The 23,679-nt window shown below is 28.2% G+C and overlaps 1 long non-coding RNA gene and 1 other non-coding gene across 2 annotated transcripts in view; both read left to right on the forward strand.

Annotated features, from left to right (window-relative positions):
* The window catches only part of LOC113367942, a 253,845-nt gene that overhangs the window by 67,385 nt on the left and 162,781 nt on the right, over positions 1-23,679 (forward strand). The gene's annotated exons all lie outside the window — the stretch shown is intronic.
* On the forward strand, positions 11,322-11,394 carry Trnak-uuu. Its single transcript has one exon. It is a non-coding gene; the product is annotated as a tRNA-Lys (tRNA).

Genomic DNA, 23,679 nt, shown 5'->3' on the forward strand with positions numbered 1-23,679 from the left:
TGCAATCAGCGTTGTATTTTAGATCATGCGTGTTTCAATCTTTATCTGCAATAAAGTGATTTGCAGAACTACGAAGCATGAAAACAATCACTTAATAGTATAAACGTGATATCGAGCCGAGTTAACTGAAAAAATTCTAAGAGATCGGTTTGGTTCTATTCGGCGTAGAGAATGGCATTAGGATTCGCTCAACGTGTAACCCTTTCTGTAATGTCGTTATTTCTTCGGGTTATAATCGCGGTTTTATAGTTTTATATACAACGAACATAAAGCTGAACGTTTCTACACCGAGCTACTACATGTACCACCTTCTTTAGAGTACATCACGTATGGATACTCGTTTAACATTATATGCATCTAGTCTATACGTTATATACACAATCATTCGTTTAAATATTATTTTGAATTATAATCTGTTCTGACATCTTATTTTATAGCTTGATTGGAAAGCTACCTAGTAGTTTTCCTATCCTAGTTGCGGCATATGACTACTACTCTACTACTACTCAATAGCATTTTTGGACCTAATATTTTCATATTTGAGATCTATAACATCAAGTGAGAATTTGATATCACGCTGCCTGATATCGAACTTGGCCGAGGCTGGGATCGAACTCGGGATAGGTTTGAGCTTGCCCACGTCCTTAATGCTTACGTCATGGCAAGTTTGTATTCAACGAGATGTTCATGATTTAGTTAATCAGTAGAAAAAGATACTTGTCAATAATAAGTAAGTGAAAATATGGTGGTCACTTTATTATTTTTTATGATATAGTTGGCTCAATTATCAGAATAAAATTACAAAAAGTCAAATGGTATCTTTGTGTCCCACTCATCCTTATTAAAGGTAAATGTACATAATTATATTATATAAGAACTGATTAACTTTTTGGAAAAGCAGGTCTATCAGTTATGGACTCTCAATAAAAATAAGTTAAAAAAAATCCATTTGGCGGTCAAAAATAATTATTACACATATGCACATCAAATTATCAGATATTTTATAGAGATGTTCATAGTTTTTTTCGGGTTCCGTATCAAGATTTTTAATTACGGTACGGGAAATTCCAGCAATTTGCCTTAAGGCACGATGCCTGGCACCCTACTAGTTTTATCTATATGTTAAAATTTTGAAAACCATTAATCACAATATAGCCGATTTTTACAGCCATTCATGCTTTATTGTTCACATCATTTAGAAAATCGTATTTCCTAACAAATCAATTATACATAAAGGAAAGTTGTCTTATTTTTTCAAGCTATTTATAAATATTACAAAATAAACGTTTTTTAATAACAAGAATCGATGGATCATAACGTATCGCTACTTGTTTTATGTTATCCGGTATAAAAGAAACTATATTAGAATTTGATTTGCACCGTTGACTATTTCATATTAGTTCTGGCACTTCCTCCATAGAGCAATTCAACCAAAAATATTCAATGGACAATGACATGAAATCTATATTACAAAAAGAATATGATTTTATAGATAATTCCGTACGGAACAATCGAAACAAGTAAAAAATATGAATCGTAATTTCCTGACTATTTAACCGAAATGAAATAAATACGATGACGAGCAAGAATCGTTTACGACTTGATCGTGATTGAACGAAAGGTATGTGATTTTGCTTTACGAAAAAAATGTATGTTCATTAGATTTCGATGACTATTGACAATATACCGTTTTAATTATTGCTATTTTTATTACTACTTTTTGTAGTAAATCTAAAAACATTCTTTCATTTAGCAAGCATTTTCATTAAACCAGTTAATAAACGTAGTAACAATAAATTAATATTGATCGAAACTTAAATGCTTGAACTATAAATTCTATTGTTTAATTCTATATTTTTATACAATATTTGCATTTGCACAAGTTTAATTATTGAATAACGCATTTCATTCATAATCAGTTCAAAATTTTCCATCTCTTTTATTGAGCTTGTGCAAGTAAAAAACATTTGAACTGACAATGAAAAAATGTTTGAATTTATTTTTAGAATTAGAACTTGATAAGAAAATTTAATGTTTTTTAAATGTTAAGCTTCATACACTAACGTCGAAAATTTAAAATTTATACTTTAACAAATAGTCTTCATTCATATTCTTAATTAATAGTGTTATTATTTTCGATTGTAGTCTAAGAAATATTATTTACTCCAAACTTTAAACAATCGAAAATAACAAAAAATAACTGCAATAGCCGAAAAATGATCACAGTTTGATCAAGGCTTTAGGTTGTACGATAAAAGCTCATAATTTTGAAATCTTAGTATCATTTTTTTTTAACTTTTTTTCATAATAATTAGATTAATACTGCCACCCAGGATAGCACACCCTGTTTTGGCTTGATATTTAGTTTTTGGACACCATGTATATAAATGGTGGGTTGGGGTACAAAGATCCAATTTCATTTTTAGCAATTCTACTGCGAAAACCAAACAAACTACACCAAACAAACAACCTTTGTATGGAAATCTGTCAGAACAATTTATCGTCGGAGTTTGAGTAACTATAAATTTAATTCAATTTTTTGAAAAATTGCTATCTTTAACTTATTATACTTATTTTTGTTTGCTGGTTTCTTATAGTTTACACCTCGCCAGTATAAAGGTTTGTCTAAACGGTCCTTTTCACCCCAACTATATGATTATTTTTTTCAGGTATCGTAAGCTTAAAAACGGCCTCGAAAATAAAAAAACAATAAAAAATAATTTTATTATATCATCTCATGGTAGCAAAGCCGCCCGATTCGAAGCGATGGCTCGTTATACATCTTTTGTCCTCTACTTTCAAATATTGTTGTTAAAAAAATTTCTTACTTCACTTGTTTTTGAGATAGTGCTGGTGAGCTTTTTTATCCTACATATAATCAGTATTAAAAAATTTAAATTAACTTAATAACTAATAACTTAAATGACTTTTGCAGCTACAGAATGTCTGCCATTTTATGTGACGTTGCACTATTTTCCTGACAGATTTTTCAGGTTACATACAAACTTGTAACCATTAGTTGCATCAGAAAATAATGCGTGTATGGGTATCCTTAATAAACTTGCAATTCCTGCCGATGGATTGATTCGTGTAATTATCTAATCCAATTAGCCATAATTCAAATTTAGTTCATTTGACTTTGACTTGTTTACGAGCTGTTACATATACGTCTTTACTAAACAGGTACACTTTGTAGGAGTCAGCTAACTTAGATTTATTACTAACATTTATCAAACGTAAATGAGTTAGTGCATCTTGCGTGTGGCCCAGAACAATATTTAGGTTAATTTTAATTATATCTGCAGACAGGCTAAGATCGCACTAAGTCATTTTTCTATTATCACTGCCCGTGTCCTCTAAGAGAGGCCAGATGATAGATCCAAATGCGGAAGATGCCTACTAAATCATGACATTTGACAGATGAATTTATTCTCGCGTCATTGCCGAGATTCCTTTGAGAATCAAGTTATAATCCTGCTAAAATTATATCTGATAATAGTATCCTTGCATCTGATTATTAAGATATACTTTTTGTGTGTTACTTAATGACGAACATGCTGTGTTCATGTAACTTTAATACGTTTGAGCTCAGTAAGTTTAATGGAGTGATAAATGTTCAAGATGCTTGGTAATATTTTTCACTTTGGGCAGATGGACTGGCTGACTAAGAGCACTAAGACTTGCATGCATCAATTACGCTTGGCTTTTTACCAACTTGGCTTTGTTAGCTGATTGTTTGCTATAAACATGAGTAGTTTGTCAAATTATTAAGAAATCTTTTCAGAGATTAACCAAGAAGCTCATGCATTAAGTCATTGATCAAATATTTGCAATGCCAGTCTTCGCAATTAGTCACGTGTAATAGGCATCTTCTATTTGTTGCTATGGACACTTAAGAATAAGAGCCTTTTAATGCAACTACAAAGATCATATCTAAATTATTCTATACACACAAGGAAAACCTCAGATTTGCTCTTCTGGGATTTTGATAAAACTTCACATCGCAATGAATTATTAGTGAAACCGATTGGAGACTGGATATTTGCTTTAAATTTTTGAAGAAAATTAACATTCTATTTAATAATACACAGATTTAGATAAATCATTGCAAATATATATTTCATATATAGTATAATTTGATATCGAATATCAATAGAATTATTAAAATCAACTTATAATTTCTGGAAAATCTTGTGAATAAAACAGTACAGATTAATTACTAAAAATAGGTATAAAACAAATTTGTTCTTACATATCTAATATTTTTAAAATTTTAAAATATTTTCGAGCTTCATTAGGATAACATGAATGAAACATGAATTCTGCACACTAACTCACATACACATTCATACGTTTTTCGTTGCATGCCAAAATATTCAAGGCAATTAATGTACAAAAGACATAAATCAATATATTTTCTATCGGTGATTCATAAATAAAACATTTTAATTGTGCAAACGTAATTATATTTGATAGACATATGAGCATATCTATGTAGAAATTATTTTAAGTCACCATTTTTACAACTATCGTTTCCAGTTATGACTTTCAAGTTGGCGTTCAGATAAATCGGTTATTATGATTACTTTTATTTGAAAATAGTTTTTTTTATTATCTCTGTTACTGGACAACTCAATAAATTTGATGAATTTACAATAGTCGGTCGAAAATAGTGATCAAAATATGTTTTGAAGGAAATATTTTCGGGCGCTGCTGCAATAAGTTGAAATATATCATAAATATTTATAAAACGGACAACCACTGAGTTACTTTTTAATATAATATATATCAAACAATCTGTTTAACAAATTTCTGTTCAATAAATAAACTAACTAAAGGCAAATTGCTGGAACTTTCCGTATCGCAATGAAATATTCGATAAGTATTAAATGTTATCATAAACATTATACATTAAATTTTTCATATTTCAAATAGATTATTTCAAGTATATAAGTAAGCTTTAGAATTTTATCTAGAATTGAAATTAAAATCTGAATTATAATCCATATCAAAAAAAAAATTTTTTTAATTAAATCGGATTCTCTCAAGAACTGTCATTTTTTTTAATGACAATGTTGAACTACTTTAAATAAATTATGAGTCTCAATTTTCACACTTAACTCTTTAATTATACTGTGAAATCTAAATCAGCCACATAAAACCATATAACATATGTATCAAACGAACAAATATCGAACTAGTTGGTATTGGTATTTTGCCTTAAGGCAAGTTACATGAACTTCCCGATAAGTGTAAATAATCGACTGAAACAATAAAAAATAAATTAATTTATGGGTGATCAAATGTATACCGAATTAATGAGTGGATTTATTACACACATTTAAGACAAATTAAGACGTTAACTCGTAGTATTTTCTAAAAGCTAATTTTCAAAAATCAATAATTTTTATAATTAAACCAGTTTCCATATAGGACTTTAATGGTTCAGCATGTTCATTAAGACAGAGTACTTTATCATCATACCAAGTAAATTGTCTAATTTTAATTTTAATTTTAACAAACGTCCAAACAATACTCATTTTCATAAAATTTGATAAATTTTAAAAATTAAACTACTTGTCGTAAGGCATTACTATTTCATTAAGTTCTATAAAACCATGATATATATCGCCATAAAAATCGGCTTAATTTTTTTTTCAACAGTTAATTACAAAAAAACGGCTCGGTAGATTTTCGCCTAAAACTAATCAGTATCATCCCCAACTAATATCTTTCGAACAGTTTTTGATTTTTTAAAATCGATTGAGTAGTATGAGCTTAAATGTGGACGAAAAGTTTCACATTTTTTTCCAAATTTCAAAAGAACTGCTTGGCAGTTTGTCGTACAAAATTGACAAGCGATAGTCCTCATTGAGACACATCAAATGGTTTTTAAATTTCTGAAATCGGTTCAGGCGTTTTTGGGCAAACCTTGATGAAAGGTCTAATTTTGACAAATGCCAAAAAGGCGATACTAATTTTTGAAAACTTTGAAGAATTATTAAAATTAAACGATTCGTCGTAGGGCCGTGATATTTTTGTATGATCTATAAGACCATGATATCTATCCCAAAAATATCATGAAAATCGTCGAAAAAAAAAATTAACACTATTATAAGAAAACGGCCCTTCCGATCTTTACCAAAAATTAATCAGGTCGATTCCCAAATCAATATCTTTCGAACGATTTTTGAATATTCAAAATCGATTCAGAATTGCGGGCTAAAACGTGGACGAAAAATTTTTCAGTATTCTGCTATTTACGAAGAAACGGTTAGGCCGATCGTCGCACAAAATTGATAAACGCTAGTCCTCATCGAGATACATGGAATGGCTTTTAAATTTTTGAAATCGGTCCTGCCGTTTGGGAGAAAACGGCGATTTACGACAAAAAATCTGTCACGCACACACACACATACTTTTTCCAAATTTGGTCTTTCGATTCAGAATGGCTTGAAACGTTGAGAAAACATGAAATTAGCGAATCGGATTTTTTGATGAAAACATAAACTTCTCCTTCGGGAAGTTAAATATGTTTATTGAAATTATGTATTAAAAATTATACATTGCAAATTTTAGAACGACTTTATTTTCATTATACACTGCTTGACAAGTGACAATTAACCCTTTTATAAAAATAATCATATTAAAACATTCGTAGGTGAATGTTCTGAGTCCTTTACAAGATGAATTTTGATTCGACGACTCGATAGATCGAGTGCACATGATCTGTGTCGTTCGAGTGCGATCTGCGATTGTTGTTACTGTTACGTCGTCGGTGTGCGAAACTGCGAATCTCGAAATAACGCCGTCTCGGTAATGAGGCGTGAGGCGCGAGCCTGAGTGTCTGCCACGCTTAGCGCTTACTTTGCCTGTTGCCTCGAATCATAGTATGTTGGTTGTATGGTGCAGCTCTCTCCTTCGGTTGACTCATTTCAATTATACATCCATTCGGCGACTAACGCATATTTCAAATTAATTATAACGTGTTTTGATTAGGAAAAAAAATAGACGGTTTGACTTTGTTATTCGCTTCAGTATGTATTGCTATGTTTAGATTTTATGCTAAATACGTATTATAGAAACAATGTTAATGATAAAACTAGTGGTGCATGGCATGGTGCCTTAAGGCAAATTGCTGGAACTTTCCGTACCGTAATGAAATTTTCAAGGAAATTCGTTTTCACTCGCGAATTGCAGAATTAATACGGCATCCAAGCAGAAAATTATTATTACTATGTTATTTTTTTTTTTTTTTTTTTTGCATAGCGAAGGAAATGATTTTACGCATCCCAGACTGGTGTTTTGTCTAGATATGTCGGACTCAATCCCGACTATAACCTCCACTTATTATTACTATGTAACTTTCATTATTCGTATTATATAGACAAAATATAAGAGCCTATGAATTGGACGATACCTTTATATATGTTTACATGAGAAGGAATTGATCAAGCGGAGTTCTATTCTATAGAATTTTCGAATTTTGGAATTTTATAAAAATGATGGAATTATCTCATATTTTTAAAGAATCATATAAAAACTGAATTGCAAAGTTAAAATAATTGATTTGAAAAATATAGGTTGGCTTTGGAATTTAAGCTTGAACAAAAATTAACATCTGAATCATTTACAATAAAAACAATTTTTTTTGAAAATTAGTATAAAAAAATTTCAAATTTCGAAATATTTTTTTTTGTTTTTCTCAAAAACTAACTGTATCTTCACAAGCAAAATGTTTTTGGAATCATTCGAATCAGATGCTTTGTTCTCTCAAAAACTGTCATTTCTTACACTACTATCTCATTATCTCTGACACGGCTGTGCCTAGCTTTATAAAAAACTAATTACCACGTCTTATCATCATTACGAATCGAATGTTTTTTGAATCATTCAAATCGGATACAAAGTTTTCTCATTTTTTTTTATTTTCTGCACTCTCGGATTCGTTTATGGGAAACGGCTGGACCCTATAAGTAGTAATCAAATATTTTTTGAATGATTCAAATCGTTTGAGCTGTGTTCCCGAAAACGCCGATAAAAAATTGTATTTATACATACATACACACATCATTTTTTTATAGTTATGCCAAAATGTTTAGAAACTTTAAAACAAGAAGATAAGCAAAAATTTTCAATTTTGAGTTTTGGACGATTAAAATAACTTACCCTACGGGAAGTTAATAAATCAAATGTTCGTAGAGCTGTTGACTCTCCCTATTAGCATAATATGACTTGAAAATTAAAAAATCTTTTGGATTGTCCTTTCTGTTCCTGCGATAAATAATTGCAATAATTTATCAATAGCATATTGGTTTCATATATAATCAAGACATTTGTTGATGAAAAAAAATTTTGTTTGTGCTGTTTCGAAAGATACATTCATATCTATAATTGATGTTATTTGAAATACTCCCATTTATAAATACTTGTATACAAGAGAATAAAAAAAAAATTAATATTTTATTTATAAATATATTCTACGTTTCTAGGATGTGATATTCCCACTTCTTCAGAAAATATTAAAAACTACCAAAAACAATTTTATTCGTTTTTGTAATTAGAGGAAATACGGCCAAAATAGTATATATGGATAAAATGATACAGAGGTCCTATTTAAAAATTTGCTACTTTTATTAACGTTTCCGTAAGTTCATAATATGAAGAATATATAATCACAATCCTGCCAGATGTTGAGCGTCATTGTCGCAATAATCATTGAGTGTTTTTCCTAGACCTATTTATTGATATTCGTAATTATTTCAATACTAACACAATATGGCATACTTATACAATGGACAAATTGACAGTATTATTTAGCAAGCATTATACTCATTACAGTGTCAAGAAAAAACACGGGTCAAATATGATTGGCTTTTAACTTATACTCCAAGTAAAAGACTTGCATTTATTACAAAACCCCTTTTTCCGTTCTGAAGATTAGTTACAAAGTATGACAAATATTGTACCAAATGGTACAAGTACAATTTAGGTTTATGATTCATATGCCAATAGGCCCATAGTAGACGAAACGATTTATTTGTAAACTGCTTTTTTAAAAATTAACAACTCATACTCATTACCTTATGTCATTTTGTTCACACTGTATGAATTATATGAATATTAATAGATTTATTAATGATTGATACATAAATTACGAAAATATGTGCTACAAAAAATGTGCTAAGAACGATTTGTCTTGTCTAAAGAATGGCATGATGGGTTTACGAATGACAAAATTGTTAATTACAATTAGGCTACACTATATCATACTATAAAATATTATTAATCAAATAAATATTATACCATAAATATCTATCTAGTTTAAAGTTTTAAAATACTTAATTAATATTTTAAATTTTGATTGATCATCATCAATCATTACCATGAATCATTAACTAATTTATAAACGTATCGATAAATACATAAATTTCGAAGTCCGATGATAAAATGCGTGGTCGTATGTTAAGCGATTATATTTAAGTTTATATTTAGATATAAATGTCCCGATGTAAATTTAAAATACCTAACTGCCTTTAAGCAACCTTGTATTCTTAATTACCACGTATATCATAACCTGTTTAATATTAAATTATTATTAGTGATATATCAGCAAAGTGTGCCATAAAACTAAATGTGCATAAATTAAATTTTATAGATAAAGCTGATTATGTTTAATAGTACTAAAGTATCACTTAAACAACTTTTATAATTATGACTCTTGGGAAACAAGGTTATTAAATAAATCATCAAGAGAAGAATGTCAACCATAAAATCAGCTATTAATAAAACTTACTATATCAAATATGGCATATGAATAAATATATTTTAAGTTAATTGCATTATCTGAAATGATGAGGTAAAACTGGATATCAATGGAATTTTGTCTATCGTAATGTAAAATTTCAATATATATCACTGTATAAAAAATAACGTAATTTGAATAGTTTAAAATAATTATGGCACATAGAAATTTATTTTATTCAATTGATTTATTTTAAATTTGTGATAGATTCTTTATGTTCACAAAATAACAATTTTGAAAAATAATGGAAATGAATACAATGAAACACAATAAAATATTTATATACCACAATTGTGTATGCCTATATGATATAAAAATTCTGTAAAATATACACAACTAATTTTATTTATTATTTTTACATTTTTTATATTCATTAGTTAGTTTTATAAAAGTCTGTTAATAATTTAAATATTTACAAAATAGATTATTTTGTTAAATGTATTTTTTTTCAATTTAGTTTTTATTTAACATTTCGAATAAAATTTTATCGTTGCGAACCATTGAAATAGGTCGAAATTAGGTGTAAGTGGCATTTGATCTTTCATCAATAACTTAATTGTGACGAAAGAATTTTAAGAATTTTGACACTGTCTATTCCAACTATTAATGATTTTTTTGCACTTTTCGCCACTCTCTAATAATTTAGGATTTTAACCAAAAATCGGCGAAATTCGAAGTTTTGGCTTACAACAAACACCCACACTATCTACATCTTTTGTTCTAAACGATTTAGAATGACTTGAAACGTTGAGAAAAATGTGATATTTAATTGCTAATTACTTTTTGCATTACAGTTCATAATATTTTTAGAATTAATATGTTACATCATTATGAAAAAACATTCATGATAAAAAATTATAAAATCCGCGATAAATTAACAAGCGCGAATTTCCTGATATAGCAGCGTTTGTATATATTGTACCCATACATCAGAATGGCCGGGTCAGATAAACGTTGAAGTCGATAATTTATGGAGGTCATTATATATATTTTGTAGTACACAAAACGCCATATTAAGCAGAAGATTGCCGAGACGATGTTTTCTATATATGCGATCGTAATTAGCTGTCAATATCATGGCATTCGGAATGCTAAAATTGTATCTTTCTGCATACGGCACCCGGGTTTAAAGCGTAGATCGAATAAATAAATCTCGATGCAATCTTCGTGAATTCTGTCACAGTACTCCCGCTAACGAGCTTTGTAGAGAAACCAATAAATGTGGCCACAGGCCCATTATTAAATCAGATATAAGCCGCAGATATACCTACAAGAAAGAGTGTCGGTGTCGGTGTCGGTGTCACACAACTTTTGTATATTTTTTACAATAAAATAAAACCTGCCCGACGACTTTTAAATTTATCTGTTATATGCAGAATAATTGTTATTTTACAATATCGCTGCTGGTTCATATTATCTCTAGTACTTATCTCTAATTATAGTATTGCTAAACGAATTTATTTCGTTTTGACCGAGCGCCGCGTTGAAATACGGTGTAGCGCGACATACATGCAAGGCCCGGATAGCTCAGTCGGTAGAGCATTGGACTTTTAATCCAAGGGTCCAGGGTTCAAGTCCCTGTTCGGGCGTATCATTTTTTTTACTTTTTTTAAAGTAAATCTTTAATTTTTTATCGAAAATTTATTATTTGTTTTGCAGATTGTCTAAATTCTTTATTATTAGTTGTATTTTAGTACCAAGTATATGCAAATTTAGAGAAAGAAAATAACTGATTTTACTTCTATGGGATCGTTCAAGTATTACGTAAGCAGATTTATTACAATTATTTACCCCCCCCCTCCCCATGCCCCATGTATGCAAAAGTAACAAAGCTCTTACCCCCTACCCCCATGCTTACGTAAACATTTTGCAATTAATGTAAAAAAATAAAAATACTACCTTTGACGTAATCATCATCCAGACTCCCCTGCCCCCCATGTCAACTCAAAATAAGCAAATCAACAACCCCCCGCCCCACTATAGTGCTTACGTAATACTTGAACCGCCCCCATAATTATTAGTAATATATTATTCTAATTATACAAGCAAACTAATTTCATAAGGAGTTCTTATACTTCATAAATGTAAATTTTACTTACTCATAAATATAAACTAATTTTTGATGCAGTTCTTATTAAATATGTCTCCAAATTGCTCTAAATTTAATGTAAATTTTATTTATTTATAAGCATTAATTAATTTTTGTTGTAGTTCTTATAAAATGTGTCACCAAATTACTCTCAACTTTATACAACTTTCACTCATTCACAACCCTTTCCACTCGGATGCCGTCTCCCGGCGACAAATTACATACCAATTTTGAAATGCCCCAATCGAAAGGGATTTGATGTAGTACTTACAAAATATGGTCTCAAATTGCATCCAAGTTAATATAAATTTTACTTATTAATAAGCATAAAATAATTTTTGATGTAGTTCTTATGAAATATGTCCCTGAATTGCTCTCAATTTAATATAAATTTTACTTATTCATAAACACAAATTAACGTTTGATGTAATACTTATAAAATATGCTCTCAAATTGTTCTAAAGTTAATATAAATTTTACTTATTCATAAGCAGAAATTAATGTTTTATGTATTACTTATAAAATATGGTCTTAAATTGCTCTTTGCATTATTAGAAGTATGAACATTCGTATTTAGATCAAATCCCATTACTCTAATATTCGTTAAATTTAAGACGTTGTTATTTACTTAAACACATTGTAATATACTTAACTTTATTTATTTGTTATTTATTATACTTAACTTTGGAAATACATTGAGTAATTAGTTCGACTAAATTAAAGTATTAAATAACATAGAATTTTAAATTTTGGTAATATTTGTGATATATTAACTTCCCGAAGGAGAAGTCTTTACATTTTTATGCCATCAATGTCTGAAATAACATATTAAAATGCTATAGGCCTACGATAAGTTTTGAATTATAAAAAAATATCAAATTTTTCAATTTCGTGCATTTTTGCGTTCAATGCTTTCTATGTAACTACTGAATACCGTTTACGTTCACACTTAAAAAAAATTTTAGAACCCGAAATGAATGACATAAAATGTGTCGAATTAATTTAATTTATATAGTCACAGATATTACAAGTCTGTTTGAAAAATATCAATTAAAAATCGTATTGATTATATTTTAGCGAAAGCGACAATTTTAATTTCGAAATAGCAGTAATTATAAGTAGATAGGCAAGGTAAACTTATGAGGCTAATACAAAAGCTTCTCGTGATTCATGTACAAATATTGATTTTTTAAAAGAATTAAAAATATATTAATTATTTGTCTATTTTTAATTCAAGGTAGATTTCAAGTGAGCGTTTCGATTAGTTTATATATAAACATATGTAGAAAATATAGATCAAAATATTCTTTCTAGTAAAAATAATTTTTTACGGCATTATTGCAATAAGTTATAATATATAATAACTATTAGGCAACTACTAGGTTGGCTTGTAATTAAAAAAAAAACATCACAAGTAAAGAAACAAACAATGGGATGCCTTTTGAAAAGGCACTTATTTTTGGAGAAGTAGTTCTGATGGTTGTAAATAATTATTATTCAAAAGTTTAATATATTCCAATGTTTGTTAACTATTAGTAATGTGGTAAATTAAAACTAGTAATATATACTACTCTTTGCTTCTTTACTACTCTTTACAAAAGTAATGTCAAACATCTTACATCAAATATTGATTGAAAGTTATATTTATATAATATAATAATTCTTTATAAATTCAGATTGCTTGTATAATTACATATAAAAAAATTAAATTATGAATATAATTATATTAAAATTGCTTGTAATTAGTGTTATGAGTTGCACCACTCATATGTAAACTTACATTGTATGTGAATGTTTAAGTTATAATCCAAATTCAAAATCAGCAATATCTATATAATTTACAATTATTTGTGGTTGATTGTGGACTCAACGATAATTTTTGGATTATGACGTTAAAAACGGAGATAGGATATTCATTTAAAAGACACGATAAATATATAAAGGCAAATAATTTTGTATTCCATATTCAATTTCTGAACTTCTGTCAAGAATATTTTTCTTTGCCGTGTTTTAGTTTGCCGTGCTAACGCGTCGACAATTTCTCTTTATCACAGGATATAATAAAATAAAATAAACGCCTAAATTAAGCTAAAACAAATAAAAATAATATATGAAGTATGTCTAGCCGAAAATCCTCGTGTTGGCGTGTTCGTCATATCGCGTCAAATTACCATACAAATGTGTTAAAAACACAATTAGAAGGTGTCCGGGGATGAAGAAATTCATTATAAAAATGAATTTATGCGCGAGGGAAAGATTACGCCTCGACGATCGTATAGTTTGAGCGGATAACAGAAGATATAAAATACTAATGTTTTGACAGCTGTTTGTTATTTTACTATTAAATACTGAAATACAGGCGTTCCTTGCTTTCAATGAATAGGGGAGGAGCGGGAAATACGGCATGCGAGTATTCACCTCATACATTTACATTGTCTAGTTTATAATTTTTTAACGAATACACTTTATTTATTTAATTAACGCCAATTTATTTAACTAAAAAAAATCATTATAGCGAAGATAATAATGAAAGGATATGAACAGTAAGTTTAAATAAATTTAGGATTAGAATTTAGAATTTTTGACATTTTTATTTCAAATTGAGAAAAATTAAATTAACTACATTGTGGTGTAAATTGTTACACTAGAGACTAGAATACAGTTAAATCGTTTATAAATTAAGAATAATATAATTCATTAAAATCAAAGAAACTACAGACAATACAAAATAAGGCACTATGACTAGTATTATCATTCACCTCATACGTTTAAATTGCCTAGTTTAAAATTTTTGTAACAAATACACTTTATCCATTTAATTGAATTTTTATGAATTATAATTAGTCCATTGAATACACTCTATTTATTAAATCGACTAAAAAGGATCATTATCGTGAGGATAATGATGAAAGGATATAAACAGTGAGTTTAAATAAATTTAGAATTCTTGATACATTTTTATTAAAATTAAGACAAATTGAATTAGCTATATTCTGATGTAAATTATTACACTAGAATATAGTTTACTATCATATTAGGTATAATATATTTTATTAGAACCAAAGTTAAGAACTTACGGAAACTACAGACAACACAGAACAAGACACTAGGACTAGCACTAAACATATTGAGAGATCCACTGACAAGACATTACTATCCAACAAAATACATACACGATCAAACTATCGTACTGACAGTGGAAAATTAATAAAATAATTACATAATAAAAGCTCACTGAGAATTTATTTGCGAATGGTCAAGTAGTGCAAGTGTATAAAGACTCAAATACTTGCACTTATTGTTGGCAAATAATAAAGATATAATTTTTCTGTGTAAAACTGATTATTGCAATAATTAATTCTACATGAAAATACATTTGTTTATTATAAATTTTAAGTTTTAGTTATCTATTGAAGAAAATATTATGTCTATATTATTTCGAAAAATCCTAAAGAATTTAAACATTTTTTGAAAATGCTTTTTTTCATAGCAAACTATACAATAATTATACTATGCATTGAGATACAATAGTAGGCAATTTAATATGATGGCGTGTGAAGGATAACTAACCTACAGCATTAAATTTTTAGGTGATGTCACGTAACAATTCATTGAAGAAAATGTAATTGATTCTTTGATATCCTTTCGGCAAATATTATAATATCTAAATTTAAAAAATAAGAACAATCAATTTGGTTTAGTAATAAATTACACATATCAATAAACCAAATCAAAATGCTGCTCCGCTTAAAATTTAGTGGAAACTAAAGTATGATACTTCACATTTATTCTCTATTTGGATAATATAGTTGTCATTTTCATTTATCAACTAATCCCAGAAGTAATTTCTTGCAATAATCAAGATATTTATTTATACATTTTAGATAAAACTAGGGCTTACAATACCGGGATTCCGGACGATTTTTGTCCGATATTCAATACCGCTACCGGTATTGATATAATAATACCGGTATTTCGGGATTACCAAAATTTTGTTAAAAATTTAACTTACGCAATACACATATACAGTTTTCAAACTGTGTATATTTGTACTAAAATTCGGTCCTCGCCTGAAGATGAAACATTTGTCTATTTATATTTTTTAAAAACGTATTTTAATGAACAAAATTTAAGTAATTAATTGAATTTGTTTTTTTCTTTAAATATATAATTCCATACGAAGCTATTATATGTAAAGTGTAACATAGAAGTTAATATATAATTGATTACTTGCAAGTTTTTTTGTATATAATAACTCCTATTCTCCATGTGATATTTTAATTAATTTGTACTCAGTTTAGAACAATAATAATGTTAATATGTCGTTAATATGTCAATATAATAACTGCAGTAACTAAAAATATGACTAGTAAATTTTTTAATATTACCGGTATTAATACCGGGATCCCGGTATTACAAATTTCAAATATCGAATACCGTTGTTCAGATTTTAGTACCGTATTGAAAACCCAAGATAAAACATAAATGGTTAAACATGATCAAAGATTGATAAATTTGAAACAAAATAAGGTATATGAAATTTAAAGTTAGTCGATATTAAAAATGCAAACCGCGCGTTTATGATAGTACAATATTATATTACCTGTCAAAAATGACGGACCTACACAGTTCTGTTTTTGGCCGGACAGTAGCTAAGACAATATTTTCCAGGATGGTTGACATGTCCAATCGTTTATAATTTAAAAAAAAGTTTTTTCGTTTATGGTCGTGTTGAAAAACATTTGTAACTAGTTACCTTTGTTGTCTGTATCAGATAGCCTCTAGCTTCTTTATACTGATAATAACTATTACTTTTATAAATGTGTACATATTAAGATTACACAATTTATATTTTTATTTATAGTTGTTGCACTTTGAACATAATTGATTTTCCTACTAATTATTGATTTTTTCATTTCAGACATAGATCATCACAGCTTCACAGCTGCATTGAAGATTGCAACACAGGTGAGTAAAATATGCTTTCTGTTGCATTTTTAAATGTATGCCCCTTAACCCTTTCCTCCCCTACGTCGATATTAATTTGAATATTCCGTAGATCGTCGAAAGATTAGAGGACGACGTTAAAATGTGGCGTGTAGATTTGCTATAAAGGATAAATAATCCGGCAATGTGACTGATTTATAAGCGCGTTATGTTTATATGGCAATAAATTGTATATAATCGTTCATGCATAATTGCATATGTGTCGATTTAGGTACATATGTATTTCGTCTGCGGTATTTACATAAAATATATAAAATATATAAAATAAATAAAATACTTAACACACATATAAAATAAATAAAATGCTGCGAATGTAAATTTATCAAGATGAGAGAACGGATATGTTATCGTACAAATCCGGTGACTAAGAAAGCAAGTTTTTGAATATTATAAATTAAAATTAATAAAATATGCTATAAAATAACACGGTAATAAATTTTATGAATTAAGATTGCATTGATAAAATGCCTCCGATCACACTCATCAGATAAAACAGAACGGGAACTGATGTATTGCCACTGCTCATTAATAATTTTTTGTGTTGGACCCCATTATATTTAAAAAATCTCAAAGTAATGGTTATTAAAAAAATATCTTTATGCTAAATAACTTAAATATGACTTAAAATAACAAATACTATTGAGGGCTTTACCGACTTTTACCAAATTTCGTATGAGTAGGTCTGAAAATCGGTTACTATCTATATTTATTTTCCATACACCTATGTGATAAGGGTTGTTCAATCTTAATTTTTTTTTAAATTTTGGAGCAAATTTTCTTTTCATTGTAATTTTCATAATGAAACTAAACTTTCACCCTCCTGCAACAAATCTCTATTTCATAATAGCCATTTTAGTAATTGAAGAATTTTGTACCACGCTTTCAGTCGGTGAGTGTTTTTCACTGAAATTTATTTCATATTTTACTGATATCATGAAAAATACGTGAATTTTACACAAAAAACTATTTATTTTTATCAAGGGTTGTCCACCCTTCCCATTGTACAAACAGTACATAATTTATAACTATAGTTTGCATAAAGAGCATATTCTGCAAAAAAATAGAAAGATTGAATTTTAATACCTGAAGATACAACAGTTTTTGATAGAGAACTTGAAATTGGTACCAAATAAATCTATCGTAAAGCTGTAAAATTTTCCACTTTTTCAATTTTTTTCAATCTCAGTTAATACCACATGGGCATGCCACATAAAAATATAATATAAAATTTAATGATCAAATCTTGCTTTGTAATTCAAAAATTAAAGAATAAATTAAAAGCGCAGCAATAATATATCAAAATCTTGAAACAGTAAAAGTACCAATATCATTTAAATAGAATCAGTTTTAGATTAGGTTGGTTCTTGCAAAGACTATCAATATGATCCAGCAACATTTATATGTGGCGTAAACTACTTTGCAGTGGGTAAACTATTCATATATTTTTTTGTAAACTGCCCCTTTTACTTATATAGCACATTTGCAATCAGTTAGTTATTTTTATACGAAGCATTTTATACTAGAAATACTTTTTATGGCAAAATAACGTTTATATATATGTGATATTGATATATATATATATATATATATATATATATATATATATATATTGTTATTTTTATATTAATTTATTCTTTCTTCAAATTAAATTAAATGTTTATATTCAAAATAATATATTTACTATAATCATTTGCTTCATCTATTTATGTACAATTGTTGCAACAAAGACAACAAAAATGCCAAACATCCAACTTCTTCATTTTATCATATCATAAATGAAATATGTATTGAATCAGCGTGTGCGTTTTAAATTTATATATTAACTTTAAAGATGTTTTTTAAATATCTGCGTCTGTAGCATTTACTCATATCGATATTCAATACCTCTTTGCTCGGGGGACACAAACCAATAACCACAAATCACAGATAAGAGAATTCCTACACGCGTGTTATGAAAATTAAGGATACCCAATTAACATGTAAGTCTTCCATACAATGATAAATATAATGGTAAGAGAGCTGGGAAAGATTTTTGTACTTTTTTGGAAGAAATATTAAATATGCATGTATGTCAACGTGTATTTTTGTAGATGTAATGCAGGTCAACATGCATATTTTTTTCGAAGGCACAATAATACAAAATTTAAATTAGGTACTCCAGTGCTAATATTTGAGAATTTGGCAATAAGATAACACGACATACAAGGTGCGTTAAAAAATAAATAAACATTAACTTTTTATCGGGAAAAAGATGTTCATCTATCATCATTTTGTTTTTTCTTTGTACCAATATATGCCCTTCACAAATTTTTCCCAATTAGTTTGTTCTTTTACCTATGGGAGATAAACGTATTTTGTTCAAATTATCAAGGTTTGTTCAAACTTGTGAATCTTTCCCTTTATTTTTCTGTCTTCATTTCAAAATGTGTGCTAAAACATATTATATTATCAATAATTGAGTACCCAAAATTCGATTCAAAATTAATTCTTAAAAATTGCAAGGTACAGTAGCCTTATGATTTGGAACACTGCGAATTTACCCGTCTTTCTATAATTTGTACGAAATATCTTTAGTTCAAACTACGCTCCCAATTATTTATTAAATACTTAATCCTGTTACCTGTCATTAAAATATGTGAAAAATGTTCTCACATATTCTCAATTATTATATATAATAATTGAGAATATGTGTATCTTTTGAATAAATTTTTAAATGATTGCGATCAAGTTGCATCAACTTCTCGGTATCCGTAATTTATCAAGATAGTCAATAATGCTTGAGATTTAGAAGAAATCTTGAAATTTTCATTCTGCCCGTTATTCTAAGTTTTATAATTTAAGGAATGTTTATAATTAAATCATATTATTTGTAAAATAATAATATTTTAGGATGTTCATTAAGATCACAATCTCATATATATTTCAGGATGTTTGTTAAGACAATTAATTACAAGGAAGAAATCTTGGCCAAAATGTAATCAGCATAATTTCAAATGATTACCTTTCAACTTTGTTGGATTTTAATTTGTCAAAATTGGTTTAGTATGTTTAGCAGAAAGTTGAATGGAAAATAATGCACTTCTCCACTAATTCTACTAATTTTCTGAAGAAACAGCTAGTCCGATCATTATAAATGAACGAATATCCTTATCGAGTTGCATCAAATGAAATTAATTTTTTTGAATTGGTGTAGTCCTTTTTGAGAAAACGAAATGTACACAAATATCCCTCTCTCAATTTGGTGTCGAGCGATTCAAAATTATTTGAAACATCTAGAGAGCATAAAATGAGCAATTTGGATTTTCTAGCAGAACAAACTTCTCTTTCGGGAAGATGAGAATGTACCTGTTTGAAAATCTTCTATATTATTAATGAAATAAATAAAAAATATAAGTATTTTAATATGAGCAACTAATTGATTGAACTTTTATGTTTATGTATTACATTAGTATTTGAATAATTAAATTCAAATATGTAAAGAAAATGCACCTGCCCAGCTCTCCATTTATAATAGTGGCGATGTGCATTGCTACAGATAATGTATCCTCCTTATTATAGTGCATCATACGAAAACACTCAACCTTATATTTTATGACCACAATTAAAGAAATGCCATTAAATACATATCTTGAATTATGTACGTATATTCCGAAGATTAATTTCAGAAAAAAAACTTTATATAAATGTCTTCTCAATAATATAGGTGCTCAGAAAACTAAGCGGTATAATAAAACGCATTGTTGGCGATGTGACTCAAATATTTTCTTAAAAGATAAGGTAAATGAAAGCCGGTTAAATTTTTGATGATCGTTTTTATCTATTATGAATTGAATTTAATAGTTCTATTTGATGTGTCTTAGAAATACCTGTTAGTTTATATGATATGAAGTTTGAATGAATTCGTCAATCTAGTGATTACTATGAAATTCCTTTATACAATTTTAAAGCATATTTAAATTTAATTTTTAAAACATTCCATAATTTTGAAAAATTATGTTTTAATATAAAAAATATTAACCTATCGAAGTATTTGAATAAAGGGATATAATATTTTTGTCAGCTGTGTTTTATTTTGAAATATTGACTTACACATTAGGAAATAAAATTACTGAATGCCTTTCCAGGTCGTTAATAATTCTATGGAAACAAAAAAAAACAATCTCATCGGGATGGTGATGCAACTTGTTCTAATGCATAATACCACTTACACCTAGTTTACTTTAGGTCACAAGCATGTAGAAATTCAAAAGCAAATCATGGATCCTTAATTTAATTCAAAACAAATGTTTTATATTTCTATCATAATTAATATATCTCTATCAACTTCCTTCTGACCTTCTCTCCAAAAAGCGCGTGCCAGCTGAGAACATCTGCTGAACAATTGCTCATAGCCTCGGGTAATTTTTTGTGCTAATTTTTCTGAATAAATCAAATTGCAAATGCATTCAAATATAAACTGCGATCTTGTTAATCTGTACAAATGGCTTGGGTAGTTCTGACTTCAAACCGAAGCTTATACGCCCTTTAAGCGCCTCCGGGAAACGTGCAAAACGTCAAATATATGGCACGTTTCCTTTTACCATTGCAACCGGTGTATGCTCACTGCTTTTTGCAGTTTTATCGGTTTGAAATCAACACAATAATTTAATTTCAAATCGGACAGAACAAAGTATAATTTTATGGGGGAATATTTATAAAATGCCTTAAGAAATAGAGCTTCTCATTTACATATAGAAGAAGGAATATGTTAGGAACACCAATATTATAAAGGAATAGGGCAATCCATATAGGAAAAGTACGAAATTACTTCCAATAGTTAATTTTTATATCAGCGCAATAATTGCAATTATTTGTATAACTATTAACAGATTTATAAAGATTATTAACAATAAGGTGACCATTTTTTCAAGTCAGAACCGGGACGCTAATTTTTAGTTGTGCTAATCCGGGACTAATCAAAATAACAATATTTTAAATCATTTAAAAATAACAAATACTCTTTAAAAATGCAATAAAAATCGGTCTGTTTTAATTTTTTTTTTAAATGAGAATTACTGTCTAATAACTTTATTATTCGACTATATGTAATATTTTATCCTATATTTCTGGATCTCTGGTTTTTCAACTTCTAAACTAATTATAAAACTTGGTTTAATTTTTTTCATAATTATTTAAAAATATTTAGTGCCTGTTCGAGGCAGTCAAGAAGTTCATTATCATATTTTTTTGTTAATTTTCGTAAAATTGAAAATAAAAGTTCATAATTATAAATGCGAGAGGCTAATTTAACATATAAGCATACTAGTTATACATACCATTGTCAGATATTTGATGGGTAATTGTAATTTTATTATCAAGCAAAAGCAAAGATTAAATTTAGACCTATACTTTTCAAAAACCCGAGACAATCCGGTCAAAAGATTTAAATCCGAGACAAATATTGCTTTTAGAAACACCCGGGACACAAGGTGGAAATCCGGGACTGCAAACCACCTTATTAACAAGGTATTTTAATTTTCAGCTTTATTTGACATCTGATGCTGTTTGAACAATTTTTCTCTAGAATCTTTTTTATATTGAATATCAATATTCATTCACTGGTTCTCCATAAAATTGATGGATTGCTATACCTATACATATATCAAAATACAGATAAAAATTAGCCTTGGCATTGCAAATATTAAACGGTTCATTTGTGAACAGAAAAAATAAATTGATCTATTTTGTCAAAGCAACTCACAAGAGAGATTTTAAATAAATATTTTAATCAAATATCTGTCTATTTGAAAAATATTTTAAATAAATATTTTAATCAACTTGCTATCTATATTTATTCACAATATTTATAAACAAGAATATATTATGAACTCTATTATACTATTTTATTTATAATTTGGCTGTATTTTATTGTTCTGTTTCTTTTATAATTTTCACCATACTGCGGCTTGTATAAAAAATATCCCAAACTAGACGTGAGTGGCATTTTTCCTTACGAAAAGTTACACAAACTTCCTGATGTGTAAATAATCAACTTAGTAATTAGGATTTAACAACTTTTAAAATCGCAACGATAGAATTTTGAAATTTTGGCCGGACTCATGTTTCCAAACATTAATTATCCGCTTTTTGTAGGCTTTTAGGATCTTTGTTAATACTATGAACACTATTATCATATCAAGTTTCCTCAAAATTGTACATAAAAACTTTTTCCACAATAAATTACGAAAAATTTTACCAAAAACTAAGTACGATTTCCAACCTAATTTGAATTATTTTGATGCAAAATTTTGCACTTCCGTGATGATTTTGATATCAATCTCGTCAAATTTGCCGTCACTGGTCTTTGTCGAGTTTTAACAAATGGATTTAAATTTTTGAATCGGTATAGCTATTTTTGAGAAAATATCGATAATGGTCAAACTTTGGCTCACATTAACATGAACTCGTATACGTTTTCCAATTTTGGTGTTAAAAGATACGGAATGATTTGAAACTACTTCAGGAAGGATAAGTGCACGTTTATGAATCTAAATCTCATTGATCTAAATCCAGCAATTCTGTAAATTTTCAGAAAATAAAAATATCTTTTTTAACATGAAGTCATAGAATAATGTGTTGGCCTATTTATAACCAAGCATAATAAACCTTTACTTGGAAGCTTGCTTCGTAATAATTCCTACACCCCAATACCTTAAATTTATCGGCAGAATGGTAATATAACGCATTAGAAAACAAATAAAAATACTTAGAATACTTTAAACTTTAGGGTTCGAAATTA

Source organism: Ctenocephalides felis, unplaced genomic scaffold, assembly GCF_003426905.1.
Source record: "Ctenocephalides felis isolate EL2017-DRISC unplaced genomic scaffold, ASM342690v1 CF-g0.4_SCAFFOLD_01170, whole genome shotgun sequence".
Lineage (NCBI taxonomy): Eukaryota > Metazoa > Arthropoda > Insecta > Siphonaptera > Pulicidae > Ctenocephalides > Ctenocephalides felis.